Below are 22,024 nucleotides of genomic sequence, written 5' to 3'. Positions count from 1 at the left end.
GAGTGAGCCTATGGCCTTCCCCAGAGTTGCAAGGGGTGCAGTCAGCAATGACATGAGATGAATCCCAATTGTCTTGAGGCTCTGGCTGAACATGCATGCTAGTCACCTTCATGGCATCCCTGGGCTTGACTTCGATGACTCTGGATGTGCACGTGAGTGTTATGAGAGGAAGGAATGGGACATTGGCTCGCCAGGAGTCGGGCACCAAGACCTATTTAAGCCCTGTGTGTCTCACTTTCAAGAGTGGTGGGTAACGTGGAACTCAAAAGAGGCGTTTTCCTGTCCTCTTCCTCTTGAGTTTTCTCTTGCTGATTTGCATACTGGGCGGGACATCTGAGCCCATGTGGTTGATCGACAGCAGACTGAGGGCTGCAGGAAAGCAACCTTGCTGTGTGGTCTTGCATGCTCCTGGTGTGTGGGTAACCCTCCATGTGTACGTCGCAGGAAGATCAATCGAGCTGATTCATTGGTTGCTTATCTATCAGAGTTGAACCAGCAGCCAAATGTAGATTGTACCCCGTTGGATCCGGATCGTGACCTGTGTTCGATGTCGTCTTGGTCCTCTAGGCTCGAGAGAAGTCCTCTAGCTCTTGACCCTGGTGTGCTAATTTTTGCATCTGTCCTGAGGTGGATGGAGATTCCTCCTGGGTCGCTCAGGAGTTTTTATTGATCTCTCTATGAAGGTGGGCGGGTCTATGGGATGGCAGCATCTGGGAAATCCTGTTGTCCGTGATGAGGGGCTTTGAGCTGTGTGAACATCTTGTTCCTCTTTGCATTCCGTGGCTTTGGCATCCGTCGATTATCTTGCCACCTCAGGCTGAATCTCGCCACGTCTGTCCATCCACTGAGGGCTAGTCCAGGGCCGCCATCACGCCTGAGTGGCAGTTGGGGCGTTTTAACAGAGACCAGGTGGCCCATGACTCCAGAAGTGCTTAACCAGGCAGCCAACTCCTGAACCACAAGAGCTTTGGCCACACAGTGATGTTTCCAATTCTTCTACCCATTTTGCATTTATTAGTGGGTAATTTTTAAAAGAATCTTTTCCTTTTTTGGAAAAGCCATTTTTTAAAACAAAATGTTGCAATCTATCACTGTCAATCTTTTTTTTTTTTTTTTTTTTTTTTGCGGGGGTGGGGGTGAGGATACTAGGGGTTGAACCTAGTGGCACTTTACCAATGAGTTATATCCCCAAGCCTCTTATTGAATTTTTTTTTTTTTTTTTTTTTTTTAAAGAAAGGGTCTCACTATATTGCTTAGAGCCTCTTAAAGTTGCTAAGGCTGGCCTCAAACTTGGGATCCTCCTGCTTCAGCCTCCTGAGTAGCTGGGATTACAGGTGTCACCCCCCTGCCTTTTCTTTTACATCAATTCATTGCATTAAATTTATCCAGCCCTTTCAGGTTGGGTCCCGAATCTTTCCTCATGTTCGTCCAAGTTCCTGTAAGCATGTGTTTTCTCTCTGGGACAGGAGGACGTTCCAGGTGTCCAGTGTGAATTCCTTGCGCCTCACCTGGGATCAACTCTGTCTGAAGAGCCCTAGAGGGTGGTGTTTAGAAGCCAGAAAGTGGAATCTGGGTGTGCTCATTGATGTTGAGGTGGCATTGCCTCCAGGATCATGCGGAGGAGAGACCTGGGAGATGGAGTTGTTTAGTGGTGTGACTTCATGTCCAGTAGCTCCAAAGGTCTTCAGATACCTTCCTCTTTTCCATCCAACATCTCTCTTCAGCAGTGACTGGGTCCCCTCTCTGCTTTTAGATGGGCTTTAAGGGAAGAATACTCTTGATACTTCTTAATAATGGGGGAAGACGGTGTCAGGACAGACGAAAATGATGGGCAATTCAACTTGGAGTGTGTTGAATGCTGTCGGTAGAAATCTGGGGGCGTTCTTCTCTGTCCTCTTTGCAGCAGGGTGTTTACTTGTTCTTGCTGTATGGGATGATTTTGGTGCCTCCGCTGTACACGCAGTGGGGTCAGGGGCGTGGGGATCCCACATGGCTCGAACAGTTCACATCTGGACTTAGTAACAGGAGCGGTTCATTCGCTTTAGGACATGGGGAAAAGGAGCGGTGCTGAGTACCTGTTCCCCTCTGTGCAGATCCTAAAGGCAGCCTGCAGGACCTCCTTTCATAATAGTCACCCTTGAACCAGAGAGGACGGCCGGAGGTGGTGGGGTGCCGGGGAGGGTGGCCCCAGACGAAAGGGCGTCTGAGACACCAGGGCCACCGGCGAGGGTATGGTTCGTGCCCACTGGGAACACCCGTTTGATTTCTGAGAGCCCCTGTACTTCTGAACTGAGCCGTTTTCAGAGGTTGCTTTGCGCGTGGCATCCCAGAAATAGCCTCGTGTGATCCTGCAGCCCGGCTCTGCCACCATCCAGGTTGGCTGGGGGTTGGGGAGAGTCCACCAAAGGGTGAGAGTCCCTCTCGGAGTCGTAGTTAACGGGATAAAACGAGAGCTTTGATGCGGACCCTGTTTCCAGCAGTCCGTTTGATTCTCTGTCCACAAGCTCAAAGAAAATAATCGGCCATTCAGAAGGAATATTTATGGAACCCACAAAAAATCTCAGTTGTCCAAGGAAAAGACAAGTCTGTCTCCCTGATTGCTGCCTTGGGTTGAAAAGCTAGTGACAGAAAGCGATTTCCACATCCGCTAGACTCTTCAGATCCTCTTGGTAAAAGAGTCTTTTCTTTTTGCATGAAAAAATGACGTCTGCAAATCTCCCTTGGTGTCCGGGCTGCACCTTGGTCATTTCGGTGCAATGTAGAAACACACAGGTGTGATGGGAGACCATTACATTTTTTTGTCTTGTCTTGGGGGTACTGGGGATTTAACTCGGGGGAACTTAACCACTGAGCCACGTCCCCAGCCCTACTTTGTATTTAGAGACAGAGCCTCACTGACTTGCTTAGGGCCTTGCTTTTGCTGAGGCTGGCTTTGCAATCCTCCTGCCCCAGCCTCCCAACCTGTTGGGATTACAGGCAAGTGCCACCATGCCTGGCTAGACTTGCATTTTTAAGACCTCCCAAGGAAGATACTTACAACTGGGATTCGTCCCAATCTGGGGAGGTGGACCATTCCAGTGCCAGATGGACATGATTGAAATGAACTGAAACTGGCCTGGCACTGCTCACTTTCAGCTGCCTCGGGCAGTGGGCAGTGTCTGGAGAGATTTCACTTGTCAGAATGCAGGTGATGGCCGCGTCTAGTAGACAAAGGTCCAGGCTGCTGCTGGACACCCTTCAGTGCACCGAACAACCTTTGCCACAAAGGATGATTTAGCCTCGGGTTGTGCCTGGCACCAGGAATTCTAGGTCAGAGGATGTCTTGGAGCAGGTGTCAATCAACTCTCCATCACTTGGACAGAAACACCCGCTAGGCTCCACCTCTCGGCAGTTCCAAGTGCAGCTCCCTGGGCACCAAGCCCTCAGCACATAGGCCTTTGGGGAACATTCCAGATCCAAACTCTACTAGAGTCTCGCCTTATGGAGCTTCTAATTTAAAACAATACGTAGGGCACATGCCCATGTGTACACAAGTCAACATAGATACCTGTTCTGCACACGTGAGGTAGGCAGTGCATTGGCGCAGGGAACGTTGTTTTGGGGACATTGGTGTCCCCAAGTGTTTGCAGAGAGGATTTGTCTGCACGTTTTGCCTTGGATATGAAGTTTAAGAGAAGGACAGTGAGTTTGTGGTGTGAATTTTCCTAAGCTCCTGAAAGCCCAGAATATAAGAACTATAGGGTTATGGATGTGAAGCGTCTAAACTTGAGGTCCTTGTTGTAGCCGCCGCAGGAGACTGATACAGTGTGAGCCGGGTGTTAACCAGTGCTGTGGGAGGAGGGGTGCAGCTGGTAACGAAGGTCAGAGCCCTGGACTTTGCCGGCTGCTTCTCCAGCTTCCTTTCTTGCCACAGGGAATATGAGATTTATCACCCTGTGTGGTCGTTCTCATTGATCTGATTCCGTCCGTGCGTTTAATGCTGCGGGCATAAGCAACCATATTTGATCATGTTCTTCCGAAGAGTAGGCCTACCAAGTTCCAAGTTTATTCTATTTTGGACGGAGCCATCATAATCTATTCACAGAAATTAGTTGAAATTAAGGTGTGTGTTCACATGCATCTTCTTAGCAGTGCTGGTCCTGGTGATATGGACAAAGCGGTACAGCTGGGTAGTAGGACGTGTGTATACATGTGTATGTATATTAAAAATGTTCGGCCATTGTTCCTCATGTTTTGTCATGTGTTGACAGAAAATTGAATTTCTTAATCCACTTAAATTGAATTTGAAATGCACTTAGGAAACTGGGTCTGGGGGTATTTAGAATTCTTAGCTGCTTATAAGCAGATATTCTAGTGGTTTCATCTTCGGGATCCTGTTGTGACTCCAATAAAACACATTTTATGCATTTCACTTTTCATCAGCTGAAAACCACGTTAGGTACAAATATGACTTGATTCAGTAAAACTTACTGTTGGTGTCACTTGAATTAGAAAGCCATTCTGTGTGGTTCTTACCAACTTAAATTGCGCTTTTGTGCTTTTGACAGTAGAGGAAATGCACATATTTAAAAGTTACATTCTGCAGTGGGTGAAGAGCTTTCGGTTTTGGGGAATTTGGAAGTAGTCCCCTGTGCTTTGACTGAACAATAAAACGTGGTCTGTATTCTGTTGAACATTTGTGCGCTTATCATCTCGGCCTCAGAGAGCTCACAACTTTTTGTTTTTTAACAACCTTATTGAGTTCTAATCTACATCTTACGAGTTCTCCTTTTATAGATGCACGGTTCAGTGATTTTTAGTCAATTTATGCACTTGGCTAGGCATTGACGTACTGTGATTTTTAGGACATTCTTGTCACCCCAGAGATGGTCCTGCAGGCCCTCCCTCCCCTGGTCTCCTGGCAGCCACTAACTCATTTTGTGTCTCCTGGATCTTGTGTACCCGGGAGATGTCACGTGGGGGGCCCGTGATGCGTTTTCTTGTGTCTGGCCCCTTGCACTGAGCTTCGAGCATCGGGGTTTGAGGTTAATCCATGTTGGTGGCTCTGCCTCTGCTCAGCTCGGCTGTGCCTGTTGGGCCCTACTCCCTTGCTGTGAAAGTGGCTCAGCCGCTGCTCCGCTGGTGACCGTGGACTCCTTTCTTGCTATTATGAGGAAAGCTGCGACGGCTTTGCAGGCTGTCGTTTCTCTGGGGTGTGTTCCTTGGAGTGGAACTGCTGGGTCAGGTGACAGTGTTGTGTGTGAGCTGTTGGAAGGAGGACTCGTCCTGACGCCTGTTACTTTTTCTCAGAGCTCATGGGGGGGCCTCTGAGGGGCCCTCCTGCCTGTAGGGCTTCCAAAGCCCTGGATTTGGAAGACTCCTTGATTTTGAAGGTGTAGGCTGGGGTGTGGCGTTAGGAGTGAAGGGGAGGTTTTCAGGTTGGAGGGAGCAAGAGTGGACGACCTGATGTGGTGTGTGTGCCACAGGCAGCTTGGAGCAAGATTTGAGCCAACACTGCTCCCCTACACTCTCCCTTCCATGTTGAAGGGACTCTGTAGGTGACATGGGCTCACTCCTGCAATCCAGCGTGACTTGTTTTTTCACGTCAGCTGATGAGCAGCCTGAATCCCACCTGAAACCCGAATTCCCCCTTGTGATGCCACCTAACGTACGGCTGGTCACTGGGGACGGGGCTATGGCCAACTTGGTGGTGGGAGGGTGTGACACTGTTTGCCTTCCACAGATGGCGGCTGGCCCATGTATTATGTGTCATTCCTGGACACGTTACTCACCCTGTCCCCTACTCTCTGGTCTTTGGGACCACGTATCCAGGCAGGTAGTGTAGCCTGTGTGGCCTGACTTTCTGGACCAATGATGGTGGAATCCATGATACACTGGAATGACAGCATAGGTTCAGAGCTCTGCTGTTGGAAGAGTCACTTGGGTTTGTGGATTTGCAGGAGAAATAATCATGCAGAGGAAAAGTGTCATCTTGCAGAGGCCAAGTAGGGCATGGCAGTGGTGTGGAGAGATTCGGCGTTAGGCGTGCAGTGGGGTTGCAGTGATGGGACTTGAGATCTGTGCAGGGAACATGGTAGTGTGGGGGGTGGGCAGGAAGAAATGAGTCTAAGAACATCTGGGAATAAAATAAAGCAGTTGGCAAGTCAAGGGGACCAAGAGGACCGGGGGAGACCAAGTCTGCTTGGGAAATGGTCCTTTGGTGCTGCCTGGTGATACCCCATTGCCAGTGGGGTCGGGAGGCCCCACTCCATGGCCCCAGGTCCCTTCCCTGTGGTGAGCGTGGCTGCTCCGTCAGCCCGGGATGGAGGGAGGACGGTTCTGGGGCCAGCTGGCCCTTGAAGCAGGAAGGGTGAGGCACAGCGCGGCTCTTAAGGACTTGGTTGAGGTTACTGGTTCAGGACTGTGGTACGGGACGCTTCCTTTGATCCTCATGGTCCCAACCTAGGGCCACCCTCCTCTACTTGGCCGTGTTAGGAACATGGTGGTTGAGAACTCCTGGCTTCTTGATCTAGGACACTGCACCGGGCCCTGGCTTCCTAGTTTGGTTTCACTGCAAGGCAACAACCTAAGGTGGTGGAAATCTTTATCATCCCCATGTGGGCACTTCAACAGAAAGGTGGCGTGATGGACAGTGGTCCCTGGACCATAGGGAGCAGCTAGCCGCCTCTCGAGCAAGGAGGCATTCGCGACGACCTTACCAGTGCCTTTGTGCCGCCTCCTCTGGATTGTTCTCTCCAGTTTGATAAAACGCTGTTTTTCAGTAGAGCCGACTTGTTTGGGGGTCACAGAGGCAAATTCCCATTGGGGTGAGGGGGAAGAGGGTTTCCATCTCGGGGCGTCTGTTCTCTAAGCCTGTGGAGTGCCAAGTGCCTTATCAGCCAGACTTGCTCGTTGAGATTTCAGACGTCCCCACACATGCTGGCCGACTCGTGTCTACGTGCCAGGCTCTTGAGGGACGATAGAGACCAAACAGACCCTTGTCGACTATCAGACACCATCACTTAGGAGAAAAGAGCGACAGTAACTACGCTCTAAATTTAAATTAGTGAAGTATCTGACTTTGGATTCCTACTGCCAGGACTATAAGAGAATAAATGTGCATTTTCTAAGCCAAAAAAGAAATGAGTTAATTCAATTGAATTCTATGAAGGGGAGCCACGGGGAAATGTGTGTTCATTGTCTCTTGCTACGTTATGAATGTACCAGCTTAGAAAGCACGTGTTGATTATGTTAAGGTGATTTGCTTTTTAGAGCCAAGTAACAGGGTTTATTCAGACGATAGAAAGCAGAGTTCCCACACAGGAGGGGTCCCAAGGAGGGTCACCTTGGTGTCTATCGTCTAAGAGTTTCTGTGGTTAGAGTAAAAGTGACTTCGGAAACCATAGGCCAGAGGTTTGAAAGTAGGAGGTCATGAAGTCCAGTCACACCAGGGACCCTGGTGTGCACACGCCCCAGTCCAGTCCAGGTATTGATCACAGGCCATCTCAGGAAGTAGCTTCGGGGTCAGGCACATCCTTCAGCCTCCAGTACCGGTACTGGTCGGCTCCATTCTGAGGTCCTCGGCAGGGATGCAGAAGGAATTTCCACCCTGTGCTGGGGCCCTAGTCTAATACACCTCCTCTCCACCCTGTGCTGGGGCCCTTCATCCAGTCTGTCTAACACATCTGCTGTCATGCCCCCCTGAGAAGTGCCCTAACTGCCATTAGGGAAGAGGGGTGACGGCCCCTCTGGCTGCCTCAGGCTGATGAGGGGCATTGGTTGGGGCCATCAGAAACTCTCTAGAGAGTCTAATGGGCCCTGTAGAGGTCAGGTGGCACTGCCATGGTAGGTTGCATCTCCCTGACCAACTGGACTGTAGGGATCTCGCACATTAGGGCAGTCCAGAGGTCCATGGTGGCAGTTGGTAGGGGGCTGGATGAGGTGTGCAAATGGCAGGGATCATGCTTGCTGTGAGGCAGTACTTCCACGGCTTGAACCTCGAGCTGTGGAGCAACTAGGAATGCATCCTTCCTCCAGGGTGCCATCTTGAATCTGTGTTAAGGCTCCTGTGGGTCAAGAATCCCAACTTGGCTGGGTTCTCCACTCTATCATCTCTCACCAGGCGGCTGGGCTGGGCTCTCATCTGAAGCTCTGCTAGGGACAGGTGGCCCCCTGTCCACTTCTGAGGTGGTTTGTAGGGAGTAGTGCTCTTAGGCTACTGGGCTGAGCTCCGCAGATCTCTGCTGGTGTAACCAGGCATTAAAGGGGAACTCGGGAGACGGGAGAAGTCTGGCAGAGGAAACGGGGGTGCTGAGACGGGACGGGTGGGCTCTTGAGTAACTGGAACAGGGTAGAACCGCAATGCCTCTGCTTCTTAGGTTTTACTGAGATACAAGTCCTAAAGAGCTCATGGATTCTTCTTTCCCTGAAATTCTCAACCTGCACTTGTGAGAAAGTAGACCTTTTTTTGTGTCATGAATAGATATGCAAATTACTTAAAAGTCAGCATTGAATTTACTGTTGGTATGTATTTTCTTTTTTTCCTTGAGTACCAGGGATTGAACTCGGGGGCCCTTGACCACTGAGCCCCATCCCCAGCCCTATTTTGTAATTTATTTACAGACAGGGCCTCGCTGAGTTGCTTAGGATGCCACTGTTGCTGAGGCTGGCTTTGAACTTGCGATCCTCCTGCCTTGGCCTCCCAAGCCGCTGGGGTGACAGACATGCACCACTGTGCCCAGCTGTGTTCGTATGTGTTCTTGCCGTTGGGTATTTTTTTAAACTACATAAAAAAGCTGTACTTCTATGTAGGTAGTCCCTGAAACTTTTCGACACTTAAGAACTGGTTCCTGCTGTGTGCGGCACTGCTCACGGTGGCAGAGGGGAAGGCGACGGTGAGAGTAGCTGGTAAAGCGTGAGTTAGGCGTGTGCTGGGTTCCTAGGCAACCGTTAAAAATAATAGTATAGAGGTGGTGTATTACTGGCACCAAAATGTGTTTACGAGATGCTGCAATGTGCGTCTGCAACCCCAAGAGACCCGCAGCCCAGCTGGGACTCAGAAGTGCTTCTAAAACGCAGTGAACCAGGCTGCTGGGATGGGGAGTGAGTGTGTGTGTGTGTGTGTGTGTGTGTGTGTGTGATTGCCATATTGTTTCCACTCAGAAATTTGATTTTCTTCTCTGTACTTGGCTACCGCACACTTACCCAGCATCCAGGGTTATTTAAAGAAGTGCTTCCTTGAAACTTCCTGTGTGTTTATTGAATAGTCTTGTACATGGTCCACGGTTCTCTTCCTGGTACCCGTGGGAGAAACTTCACACGTCTCAAAAGCCTCAAAGCTGTGTTCTCCATGCTTCCTTATTTTTTAAATGACTTGGAATGAGCATCTCAGTTTCATTTCTTTCCTTTTTTTTTTTTGTACCTGGGATTGAACCCCTGAGCCACATCCCCAGTCCTTTTTATTTTTTGAGACAAGGTCTCCCTAAGTTGCTGGGGCTGGCCTCCAACTTGTGATCCTCTTGCCTCGGCCTCCTGAGCTACAGGCATGCACCACCATGCCTGGCTCATTTCTTTGAGTGAATGTCGAGGAAACTCGGAATCAGATTAGTGTTTCTCTTCCAGCTGATCTAAAGTTGTATTCCATGGCAAACTTTGGCTAGTACCTTCACGTCTTAGCTGCATCTCGGTTTCCCTACCTTTTCCTTCTGTGTGCCTCAGTTTACCTCATGGATTATTTTTCCTGTTTCAGTTGTGTTCTTGAAAGCAAGCCTAAGTCACCTGTCTTTCCCTGGGCGGGGAGTTGCAAGACTTTCAACGAGAGAGCAGCAACAGGGGCTGTCACAGCTCTCACCGACTTTTGAATTCTGATGTGGGAGCAGCTTCTTATTTTAATCTAGCCTCTTCCTGTGGAAGTGCCTCGGGACAGGGGGCATTTCTAAATTTAGTGAGTACCGTATCACTGACAGTCACCTGGCGAACGCTAAGCAAAGCATTTCCAGGTCATTTATGCCCGAAAATGAAAGTTCTTTTTTTTTTTGTCTTTAAATTTTTGTTTTTATTTTTATTTTTTATTTATTTATTTTTAAAATTTTTTTTTAATTTATTGGTTATTCAAAACATTACAAAGATTGCAGAATCAATCAGTTTATACAGAGGCCTCGTGATTCACAGAGGTCCGGAATTGCACTGGGATTTGAAAACAATTCGTGGGTGTGCATGTACCTGGGGTAGAGCGGAAGTTCTTCTCTATCCCGTCTTGGAGGTGTTTCCTCTAGATGCTGCTGAAATCTCAGCCTCATTGTATCACAGTATTGGCTGAGAAGCAGGAAATGCAGAGGAGGTATTAGAAATAAATGGGAAGGATTCGTGCAAAAAGTGCAGTTCTTCGTTCCCAGATGTGTGAGCCGGGCAGGTTTGAAATTGTTCCTGCATCTTTTCCTGGTGGTTCTTTTAAAATCATGGCTGACAGTAATGACTTCTGCCGGATGGTTTTAGCAGGCCAGGAGGTGTACGTCCTCTGTCTCTGTTCCTCCCAATGTCATGCCACATGGGTATCGGTCGTCCCATGTATGGGGGAGGGGACGATGAGGCTCGCACGTGTTCGTCTGGGGTGACACGTCTATTCATCGACAAGACTAAGCTATTTCAGTCATGCGTGGAGCTCAGTGCCAAAAGCAATCAGGTATACTTACGTTTCCTGTGTGCCCGGGAAGGGATCCACATTGTCATGTTTTAGGAAGACGTCCAGATGAGGAAGGGACATCCCTGAAGATGCCTGCTCAAGACGCTAAAGGGGATTGCTCTCAACTCTCCTGGCTCCAGATCTGTGCTGCTCCCAGACAGAACAACAGAAGCTGCACCCTTGGCCACCAGAAAAGACAGGCCAGGCTCTGAGCGCCCTCTCTGATCATGGAGTCTCTAGGGTGCACCATAACTGTGGGAGGGCTGGCTTGGACTCCAGGCAGGAGTTTGCAGGGAGGGGGAGATGGGCTCTCGAGGTAGATGGTGGTTCACAGCCTTGCGGTCCCCAGGGCTGGACCCGTGGGTTCTCTCCAAGGGTGCTGGGCTCGGGAATGTGAAACTGGAGACTTTGCTCATAGCCTGGCAAAACCCAGGAGGAGGTCTAGATAGACGCTGGTGTTCAGGAAGCTGATGGAGATGGGTTACAGGGTTATTCTGGAGCCAGTTTGTGAAAAGCTTGATGGTGTACAACATGGCCTGCGTTCATCCCCCTCCTGTGGTCCTCTCGGCTCCATCCACTGCCTACAGTGAAGCATAATTCCCAAGGAATTAATGGTAGCCCCCTTATCCGTGGGCATAAATTTTGCAGCCCCCATTACATGCCTGACACCAAGGATATACTGTGATCATTCACATTAGTGACTAATGTGCCACTAAGTGATAATGGGAGGTATATAGTATGGATATGCATGACAAATGGATGACTTATGTCCTGCACAGGACAGAGCTAGACAGTGCAAGAAGTCATCATGGTACTCAGAAAAGCATGCAATTTAAAACTTGGGAATTGTTTAGTTCTGGAATTTCTCTGTTTTCAAATCACAGAAATGGAAACCTTGAAAAGCAAAACTGTGCAAAGCAAAACTTCTGATAAAGGGAAACTATCATGTCATTCTTATTGAAGTAGCTGTCGTAGGATGTGTAACAGCACCGTGGTCTTTCCAGTCAATGCCGAGAACACCCCTATCTTCAGTGATAGCAACCTTTGTTTCCACACATTGCCAAATATGTCTTGGTAGGGGCAGTCACCCCAGTTGAATTTCTCATCTAAAGCTTGGGAACAGGGCTGACCTTGGGTGTACCCTGGAACAGATTCCCAGTGACCCGTTGCTATCATAACAAGCACCGTCCTTCTCCCTATTTTTATTTTCCATTTGTGCAAAAGGCATTGAAAGCCATTTCAAAAGGCTTCATTTACAAAAGGGCAAAATCTCAGACCGACGCATAATTTAGGTTCAATTTCCTTTAGTAAAATGAAAGTCCAGTGCGTTTCTAGGAGTGTTGGGTTGTTGTTTGTTGTTGTTGTTGTTCTTCTTGGAGGTGGTGAGGGGGAATCCAGAGGAAGGAGAGAACTGGGAAAGTGTTCCCACTGGGTGAAGTTGTTGGGAGGGGCCGCAGGGGAAGATACTAACACCAGAGCCAGAGAAGCACCTTGGGCTGAGCAGCAGGAGGTTCCAGTGTGCCATCTTGAACTGGGAGGGGACAGGATGGCCTTCCTGGTTGCTGTTGCTTGCAAAGGGAACTCTCTTGGAGCACTAATTATCTCCACTCTGGTGGGCATAGGAAAATGGTTGTCTGAGGTTAAAGTGAAGCACTGCAGAATTATCCATCCAGCATGCCAGTATGGGCTCTCTGACCAGGAGAGGTTGGAGAAAAGGTGTAGTTTGGGAGCAGAAATACACGTGGGTACGTGCGTGTGTGCACTTGCCTCAGTACCCAGCTCTTGAGGTAGCTGGTAACGTTGCATTCTTCCTAGTTTTGGTGTTCTAGGTTTCGCAGTATTTATGGAAGGGAATGGTGATTGACAGAGGGAGATTTCTGAGTGTATTTGTTTTCCAAAAGGGATTTGCTTGCTGCGCTGTTAAATGAAACTGAAGCCGGAACAATTGACCTTTCCAGGTAAAGAGGGAGTTGGGTTGTGTTTTGCAAATGATTGAAACGGAAATATGAACAGCAGGACCATATGGTGCTCAGAAACTTTTATCATACATTCTGTGTATGATAAACACTGTGCTCGACAATCGCATTTAAAATTGTGCTTCATGCTCATTGCAAAATGTGGAGCCGGTGCTTTGGGTCGTGAGGAAGACATGCATTAGGATTCTCTTCCACCTCGTGATGCATTAGTTCATCTCTAAATAAAAAAACTGATTAGTGTCATGTGTGGCTTATCTTTATAAAGTTTGGCATAATATCAGCGTGGAGAGATTCCAATTACTGTTGACTGACAGTTTACACAATACAAAAGATATTATGCTAATAATTTAATGTATCATCTTTAAACCTGATTCTTTTTCTTTGGCTCCAGATTAGTTTCATGCCTCTAAATAAAATTTAATCTGTCACTGTAATTTAAATAAATGCCTAGAAAGAAATATTGTGCCGCTGATAGCTTATTATTTCCTATAGGCTTGTTTGCTGTGTACAAGTATCGATTTTGCCACTTTGACAAGCATGATTTGTTACTAAGCCTCATCAGACATAACAGAAAAAAATCTGTTTGTGTGCTTAGCGTCTCTATTTCTCCTTCTTTGAATTGTTTATACTTTTACACTGAACTTGTAAAACCTACAAGTAATGGATTCACATTTTCCAGGAACTGATGGGTATAAAATGACATATCTTGAGAGAAGGGAAAATACCTGTGGAAATGTATCTTCTTATTTGTTGACTAAACAGTAACTTAAGGTTCTGGTCCTGCTCCATGTTATTTTTTTAAAATAACTTATAGTTGTATTTTACTCATTTATTTTTTATGTGGTACTAAGGATTGAACCCAGGGCCTCACATGTGCTAGGCAAGTGCTCTGTCACTGAGCCACAACCCCAGGGAGTATTCAGAACTTTTGTAGGATTTTTTTTTTTTTGGTGTGTGTGTGTGTGTGTGTGTGTGTGTGTGTGTGTGTGTGTGTGTGTGTTTTCTGGGGATTAAACCCAGGGGTGCTGAACCACTGAGCCACATTCCCAGCCCCTTTTATTTTTATTTTGAGACAGGGTCTCACTGAGTTGCTAGGCTGCCTTGGAACTTGCCGTTCTCTTGCCTCAGCCTCCCAATTGCTGAGATTACAGGCGTGCTCACCTGTGGCTTGGTTTTGTTCTTTTCCATCTAGATCATTAGAGAGCCTGAGCAACAGTTTGGTTTACGTGTGACATGCATCAAATGAAGAAAAAGATGCGTGCTTAGAAGATGCCCTGGTAGGGGCTGGGGTTGTGGCTCTGTGGTAGAGCGCTCGCCTAGCATGTGCGAGGCTCTGGGTTCGATCCTCAGTACCACGTAAAAATGACATAAAGGTATTGTGTCCAACTAGTAGTGCCTTTTTAGTTCTTGTATTTCTAAACCAAAACGTTTAGGAAGAAATGTGCAGTCCTCTGTTACCAGTGTGTCCCTTGTTCCATTTCCTCAGTCTTTCCTTCTATTAGCATGCGGGTGACTGTTTTGTGAGGCACCCTGATGACTCTCAAGGAAAGGGGGCCACCCATGGGATCTCCTTTTCCCTTTTTATACTTGGGGATAATGAACCGCATCTTTACTCACAAAAGGATGTTTCTACTTGAGGAATACCCATTCAGGTTCTTGAGTTTCTCTTGTTGGGCACTAGATCATGGGACTTCATACTGGAAATACTAAGGGCGGGGGTTTTGAAGTATATTCAACTTTTCCTTCTCGATTTAAGTTGAGTGTAGTCATAGAACTGGTGCTTAAAGGCCTTGCTTTGCCTGATTAGTGTGTTTTCCCTTCCTGACAGTCTTTACATTGGTACCATTGCAGTAGGGTAGCCACCAGCCACATGTGACTGTCTCAACTTAATTAAATTTACATACGATTAAACCTGTGCTCATCACCAGTACTGGCTATGTGAATAGTGTTCAGTAGCTGCATGTGGCTACTGGGTTCCTCAGTAGACGGGGAACATGGGGCACAATAAGTTTAACTGCACAGAGCAGCTGTGGGCAGTCAGACATTAGCCTGATAAGAATTATGTTTTGCTCTTCCCTGAAATTCCTAAGTCTGAAGGGGAGAGAAGTGTTCATACCAAGTAACTTGAGCAAAAATGAACCCTGTCCGTTGGGTATGATAATGCACACCTGTAATCCCATTTACCTGGGAGACTGAGGCAGGAGGATTGCAGTACAGCCTGAGCAATTAAGTAAAGCCCTATCTTGAAATAAAAAATAAAGGAAAAGTGCTGCAGCTGTGGGTCAGTGGCAGAGCGCTTGCCTAGCATGTGTGAGGCACTGGGTTTGATTCTCAGCACCACATATAAATAAATAAAGGTCCATTGACAACTTAAAAAAAATTTAAACTCATGAAAATGGTACATCAAAACTAAGCATAACTTATTAAAACAGTAGGCGGTATTGAAGCACTTTTCTAGGATTTTAAAGTTATATATAAAAGATTAGTGACATCAGATTTTTTAACAGCAATAGTGGAAGGTAGAAAACAGACGTACTGTAGAATTGTTTGAAAATAATTTGCACCCAGAATTTTGAAGTTTCTCCCCTCCAAATTTATGGAGGATGGACTAAAGATGTTTGTACACATTCATTACGACAGCCACATTTCACTTTGACATCTCGCTTCTCTACAAGTGGACAACCTGTCCCACCAAGGTGAGGCAGTAAGCAAGGAAGGGGACATTGTGGGACCCTGAATGTCCAGATAGACAACAAAGAGGAGGAGTTCTCGGGGCATTGGTGGTGTTGCAGCAGGCCTAACACTGACTAGCACAGACCGGACCACGAAATTGGGAGAGGACGTTCTGGTACGTGTGTTCTGAAGGTGGCAGCACGTGGAACTGACAGCCGATCAAATGTTCTTGTTCTTAATATTTTTAAGTTGGAGATGGACACACTGCCTTTATTTTTATGTGGTGCTGAGGATTAAACTCAGTGCCTCAGATGGGCCAGGCAGGTCCTCTACCACTAAGCCACATCCCCAGCGAAATATCTGAGCATTTTAATCGTGTGGAAAATTGAATGGAAAGAATGTTGCAAGATCTTGGAAGAATTTTGTCAAAGGGAACAAAGAAAACAAAAACAAAGGCAACTAGGGACTCCAGGAAAATGTGAAAGTTGAATAAGAAATGAATCTTAACGCTGTTATAATGCTTGCTCAGCATTACCCACTCCATCATCGAAATAATGTGCAGAATATAGATTTAACAGAAAACGAGTCATAAAAAGTGATGGGGAAAACGTGAAAGGGTAAGCACAGCTTTGGTGGTTGGCATTTAAGGAAACAAATCTGCATTTATGAGAAAATCAGAAAGTTGCATTGAAATTTGGTTTAGTGAAGAAGTATTAAAGCAGATGATTTAGAAACATGGACGTCAGTACCAAGGAACACGAACACTAACAAAAATAGTTCCAAGGCATTAAAGTGGTTGCATTTTGGAAATGGAATTGTAGATCAATGATGCAAAAAGGCTCGCAATTTTGAAAAAGGAGTCTTTTGACTCACTTGGCTTTTACTTTTAAAAGCTGAAGATGGGTTACTTTGAAAAGAATAAAAATGGTTTGGGTATTACCCTCTGTAAAAATTAGCGTTTAACATAAAGGGGGGATTCTCAACTGAGGCGGTATTGACAGTCAATTCTCTGTGTTAAGGGGACCCACCCTGTGTGTGCAAGGGTGTTCGGTAGCATTCCTCTCTGGTCCTGACAGCTAAACAGGTGTGCAGACACTGCCCAGTGCTCCGGGGGGCAACCTCATTGCTTGAACTACTGATTTAAAGGATTTAAAAATCTGTTGCTGAATGAACCATCTCAATACATTAAAAAAAAAAAAAAATGCTGTCTCTTGTTGGTAATACAGGAAGCAGCTGCTTCACTACACAGAACTTGAACCCATAGCAAGAACCCTCTGGCACCCCAGCACCCCAGCTGCTCACGCCAGCCCATCTTGGCGTCTGGCTTCAGGCCAGTTAGTGCAGGGCTCACTAAAATGAGAAAAGGAATCGGGAGGAAATGGAGCTTCCCTTTCATGCTTAGTGGCTTCTGAAAACATGTTTCAGATTTTTCACATTGTTTTTGTGTTGGTACAACTTGGATTTCTCTGGAGTTGCAGTGTTAATCATTGTGGCAAGTCTGGTTCAGCGTCGCGCCCTTTGGGTATATTCCAGCGCTCAGTCGGCTGTGAGACAGACAGACGCACGCCCTCCCCGTCTCTGCACTTCTTCCCCGAGTCCTTAGATAAGTTCTCTGCAAGTGTCTCCCCCTAGAATTGCCAGAGGAAGTCGATAGGAAAATGGTCCCGCAGATCTTTTGATGTGGCGGAAACCTCATAAATATTTTAACGCCCTTATTTCACAGCTGAGGAAACTCTAGTCCGGAGAGTTTCTTATTCATTATGAGGAAGATGGGGGTGGGCTCGATTCCCCAGCACCACAGAAGGAAGAGGGGCGTCTGCAGCCAGTCCCTTCTTTCCCTTCTTCAGAATGCAGGGGGAGGCAGGGTCAAGGTGGCTTCGTAGGCAGTCAAGTGCTCGGGCGAGTGGGCTGTCGGGATTTGCGCACAGCATCGCGGGTGCCCTCTGCCAGGGGCCACAGCCCTGGAGTCGCTCAGAGCAAACGCCTGGAGAGCAGGAAGGGCAGTCGGGTGTTTCCATGAGGGGCCCCTGTGCCCTGTTCCTGATGTCCAGAGCTGGGAAGATGCCGGAGAAAGTCCTACGGAAAGCGCTCCCCACTGTTGTCCCCAGTCCTCATGCCAAATTCCTTCTTGGCACAGGACTTGTGCATGGCCCCTGCAACCTTGCCCTTCTCAGAGGCAAAGTCCCTCTCCTCCTGCTCAGGGTCTGTTCCTTGTCCCCGATTAGTGCTCATTGCTTCTCACCTGAAATTGCCTTGTGCGTTTGTTCATAGCTAATTGTCCCTGTTCCTTTCTCGCCAAGTTCCACAGCCTTCCCGTCTTCCCCAGGGCTCAACATGGAGTTCCTGTCGGTGAAAGATTTGACTTGCCTTCTGAAATACCTGTGTGCTCACTTAGCGAGCTTTAGCATGGCAGAGAAGACAGCGCCGTTTAGTTGTTGGAGCCGATGGGGTTTTGGGTCCTGAAATTGCCTGGCGATGTGCTGAGCATCGTGACACTTTTTGAGCAGTTTGTGTGAACAGCCTCACAGCATGCTTTCAACAGAGGCTTGAGCCTTAAATCCACCAGTGAGGGTGGCCCACCACCTAATGCAGTTATTAATACAGCCTTCTGGTGCCAGAGTACAGCAGTTGGGTCAACTACATCAGGGTGAACGCGTCCCTAGCCCTTTTATTGCAGCATCACAGAATGTACTTGCGCAAACTAAGATGATCACATCGTCCCTGGGGATGAAATCTCGCGGGACCCCCATCTTATGTGGGGTCTACCCTTGACCTTGGACACTGTACGTGCTCACTCAGACGTCTGGCTGGTTAGGGAGCGGGTGAAACTGTCTTGGGATGTGTTTGCTTATGTTTTGAACTTAACTTGGAGTCTTATTCGTTAACAGGTAATACAAGATAGAAGAGAGGTCTCAACATAAGCCCCGGAAAGAAGGATTGGCCTGCATTTACTTCTGAGTAAGTGGAATTGTGAAGGAGATTTTATTATGAAATGAACAACCCGTCAACCTCTCTGTATTTTCCATGCTTAAAGCCACGCGGTCATGTTTGTTTTCTTTTATGTGCTGGAAATGGAAATTTGAGATTCTTTGCAATAGGTGATTTTTGCTGGGGGAAAAATGTGAAGCTCTCTGTCAGCACTTCAAACTCCTTTTTTCCTTCTTGTAGTACTGGGGATGGAACTCAGGCAAACGCCTTACTGCTGGCTTGCACGCATCCCCAGCCCTACTAACTCTATTTAAAACATTTAGCTTCTGAAATTCAGGTGTCCATGAAGTTTAGAAAAGAAAAACGGAGATGGTCATCAAAATGTGTGCATCTTGGAGTGACACATAGCTTCTGATGTTTCCCCCCATTTACGTGCGAGGTATTTGTCTTTGCTCTGGAGTTTGGTTTATATAAACAAATTGAGAAAGTGTTTGGCTTTTATGTGGTGGAAGCTCCTCTGTCTTATGTGTCCCTCTCAATGTATTTGGAAATGACAGGCAGCTGTGACACTATGTAGACAGGCCAAATTTTTCCACGGAAGCCTTGCTTGGCCCATCCTGAGCTGGCGTGGACCGTGCATGGTCCCCCAGGTGGCCTGTTCCTTCAGTCTTGGGTCTGCTGGTTTTCAGTGTGGACAGACCCTGACTCATGTAGAATGAGGCCTTCTGAGCTGCTCTTACCTGCTGTAGGTTCACCGTGGGGACCATCGAGACCACCTTTTGCAGGCACTTCGACAGCCCTTCTGTTGCAGATGACAGTCTTTCTGAGCCTGTTACTTCTGTGCTATTGTGGACAACACGGGGATGTAAGAGGTGTTGGGTGTTTTTTCAGTAAAACTTCCTGGATTCTTTTAGTGTGGGAGCTGCCATGTTTGGTCTACCTGGGTACACCTAAGGGACACACCGCCCTTGGTTGTCTCTTTGAAAGAGCACCAAAACTGACCTAAGAGCCTCCTATGGTGAAGAGAGAAGAGAAAATCATGACCAAAATCCACATACCTACAATCCCCAGCTTGAAGGTGGCCAGGCCCACAGCCTCTGACTTCACGGCTGGACTCCTTCCGGAATGAGCCTACCTCAGATGTTGAATTTGGGACTTCTCCCACCCTCGTCACGAGCGGTGGGCTGCCCCCAGGGAGCCCTCCATCCCAGGGCCAGCAGCCAGCTGTGCTGCTAAGCTGTGAGGTCTGATACAGCAGGAGCCCTTGGTGTGTGTTCAGCTTAGGGCTATATGCGGTGTGCCAGGAGGTTGATTGAGGTGCCACCCATCATGAGTGCAGGGGCACTTGCAAAACTCTGTGCCAAACGTGGTTCTATCTTGACAGCAGCTTTATTGAGATGTGATTCACACAGCAGACAATTCACCCCTTCCAGGGTTCATCGCTGTTGGTTTTTTACACACAGTACTGGGGCCAGAACTCGGGGTCCTGTATGTGACAGACTGGCCACCGAGCTGCATCCCCAGCCCCTGTTCAGTGTTTTTAGACATTGGGTTCTGCAGCTGTCACCTTCCTCAACTTTGGAGCATTTCAACATTCCCAGAAGAACCTCGTAGCCATTAGCAGTCACTCCCCATTCCCGCCATGTAGCTGCCACTAATCTGCTTTCTTTCCATGTGCGTTGGCCTCTCCTGGGTACTTTAAATAATGGAAGCCTGTGCCAAGCGGCCTTCTGTGTCTGCTGTCTTCCACTTAGCATGTGGGTGTCGTATGTCAGTACTTTGTCCCTTTGAACAGCCAAACGCTGAGCCGTGATATGCATAGATCACATTTTGTTTACTCATTCATCCATCAGACACTGTTATTTTTAGAGCCTTCTATTATTTCTCCGCTCCGTGATGCTGGGGATTGAACCTGGCCTTGTGCATGCTAGGCAAGCCTTCTACCACTGAGCTCCACCTTTTTTTTGTGGGGATGAGGGGATTCTAGGGATTAAACCCAGTGACGATGAACTATATCCCCAGCCCTTTTTATTTTTTATTTTGAGACACGGCCTTACTAAGTTGCTTAAGGCATCTTAATTTGCTGCTGCTGGCCTTGAACTTGAAATCTTCCTGCCTTAGTCTCCCTTATGTTTTACCTTTTTTAAATTGTATTTTGAGACCGGGTCTGGCTATGTTGCCCAAGCTGGCCTTGAACTTGGGGTCCTCTTGCCTCAGCCTGGTGACTAGCTGGCATTGCAGGAGTGTGCCACCCACCTGGCTTGAAGGCTTCTGTTCTGAAACCATGACAGACTCGTAAGTAGTTGCAGATCTCAGCAAGCTGCAGTGTCCCGCCACTGCCTCCCTGCAGTGACCGTGTCTCTCAACAGTGCTGAGTTGACCCAAGTAGGAAATGGGCATTGGCAAAGTGCTTTTGGTGTGAATGCGTGCCCTGTCTGGTGATAGGAGCTCTGCCTGTGTGGTTGTGTGAAATGTGATCCCAGGTGTGTGCAGAGTGTTGCCGCTACCATAGTCCAGGGGCAGGATCCGTCCACCTTGGGCTCTGCCTCTCCATCTCCGTCGTTTCTTCATTTCATGTGTTATCTGAATGGAATCCTGCAGCATGCAGCTTTTGCAGACTGACACTGTGCAGCCTGATGCCCTGGAGATCCATCCCTACTTTTCCTGTCCTTCCAGAGCTCATTCTTCCCTCATGCAGAGGGATTCTGGGGTGTGGATGTGCCACAGTCCACTGATCCTTTGGCTTGCTGAAGGGCGTTTCCTGCTCCGGGCTGTTCCAGGTCATCCCTTGGGCCTGGTTTCCCCTTGGATGGAGAGAAGGCAGTCATGTTAAGGAGGCAGCTTAGAGACGCTGCGCCCTGGGACACTAGCAAGCCTTGAGGTCCATGCCATACGGTAGGAGTCGAGCCCAGGGACCTATCAGGTAGCTGTCACTTTCTTTGCTGTGACAGCCAGCTGGCTGCTCTCACCAGGGGCCAGCTGTCCATCCCTGCTGTGTCCAGGAAGTGCCAGTAGAGGACCTGGCTTTTCTGTTGGGGGTTTAGCTCCTTGGGAAGCACTGGAAACTTGAGGTCCACATATATCGGCGTCACCGATGCTATAAATGGTAGGACGGAGGCTGGAGATTGCCGGTGGACTTGGAGTGGATCCTCAGAAACCAGAGCAACTTGGAGCCCAACAGCTGTTCGTTCACATATGCTTCGTTCAGCTGTGCCCTCTGGAACGTCTGGGAAGTTGGCACAATGTCCGAGTCCCTTCTGTGCAAGGGTGTGGTGGAGCCCCGCTTCCAAGTGGGTCCAGCCCACTGAAGTGTGGGCGTCCAGTTGGGCTGGGGTGCGTGCGTGCTTTATTTTCCTCTTGGCTCTCTTCCCTCTCCCTGTTCCCTGTGACCCGCCTGGATGCGATGGGAGGAGCTCCCTGGAGTCTCTAAAGAGCCCCAGATAGAAGATGCATTGCTTTGCAGCTGTGTTGGTGTGGCCTGGTGTATGTGTGTTGCTGTGATAAGTACTTGAGAATAACCAGTGGAGACGTAAGATTTATCTGGCTCGCCATTTGACAAGTTCACTCCGTGGTCAGCTGGCTCCATTGCTTTAGACCTGAGGTGAGCAGAACATCATGGTGGAAGGGAGTGACGGAGAAGGCTGCTCGGCTCATGTCATTGAGTAGGAGGGAGGGACAAGATAGAGTCCCCAAGGTACATCCCCAGTATCCACTTCTTTTAACTAGGACCCACCTCCTACAGTTCCACCATGTCCCAGTGATGTGACGCCATCAAACTATGAATTCA

The 22,024-nt window shown here is 48.1% G+C and overlaps 1 protein-coding gene across 1 annotated transcript in view; it reads left to right on the top strand.

The window, feature by feature from the left end:
• Window positions 1-22,024, top strand: part of LOC143639721 (F-box-like/WD repeat-containing protein TBL1X) — a 166,676-nt gene that overhangs the window by 49,875 nt on the left and 94,777 nt on the right. Inside the window, exon 2 of the mRNA XM_077107767.1 lies at window positions 18,198-18,267. The gene's annotated coding sequence lies outside the window, so the exon portion shown is untranslated. The remainder of the gene's footprint in view (window positions 1-18,197; window positions 18,268-22,024) is intronic.

Source organism: Callospermophilus lateralis, chromosome Y (assembly GCF_048772815.1).
Source record: "Callospermophilus lateralis isolate mCalLat2 chromosome Y, mCalLat2.hap1, whole genome shotgun sequence".
Lineage (NCBI taxonomy): Eukaryota > Metazoa > Chordata > Mammalia > Rodentia > Sciuridae > Callospermophilus > Callospermophilus lateralis.
The sequence above is the reverse complement of the archived record's forward strand: the minus strand, read 5'-3'. Positions and strand labels throughout refer to the sequence as shown.